Raw genomic sequence first — 686 nt, 5'->3', positions numbered from 1 at the left:
GGTTACAGGCGGTTACTATGTGAACTTCAAAAACGTGCATGATAGGAAGTGCAGGCAGGGTCGCCTGGTGCCAGGTATTTCGGGCCCGACTCCGGGTCCTCGCCGTCGCGGCCCCCAAGCCCCCAAGCCCGCGCACCACCGCTGGCGCGCTGCCACGCCGCCGATATGGCGGCGACGGCCGTCAGCGAGTCGCGCCGCGTCGCTTCCGATGTCAGAGAGGAGGACGGACGCGGGGACGCGGCCCCGCGTCGTGCCAGGCACGCGCTTCCACACTCGCGGAGGAGGACATCGCCGTCCTCTGCTTCGCGCGCGAGTTCTCACAAACGGGAATGGTTTTCTCGGCAGGGGCCGCGGCGGGCCGGGGTCATGTGCCTGCGGGGTGTACGGTCATGACCAGCTCGCGGGCCGCGACGGGGCGGGGTGGTAGGGGGGAGGCAGGACGGGTACCGTTTGACAGTGGGCCTATGAGTAGTCGCCTTCTCGTGCCGAGGTAACACGATGACAGTCGCGTCGCGTAGGGGGGGAGGGGGGGGGGAATGCACCGCATGCCAAGACAGGACAGGGCCCAAGTGCACGGCCGCTCCGTGCATTTGCCGGCCCGGCCGCAGGAAGGGGTTCCCATACTCGGTATGCGCGTTTAGTTTTTCCTTTTTATTGTTATTTATTAAAGAAATGATGGTAATAAT

Source organism: Frankliniella occidentalis, unplaced genomic scaffold (assembly GCF_000697945.3).
Source record: "Frankliniella occidentalis isolate FOCC.00 unplaced genomic scaffold, Focc_3.1 Scaffold79, whole genome shotgun sequence".
Taxonomy (NCBI): Eukaryota; Metazoa; Arthropoda; class Insecta; order Thysanoptera; family Thripidae; genus Frankliniella; species Frankliniella occidentalis.
This window is presented reverse-complemented; position numbering follows the sequence as displayed.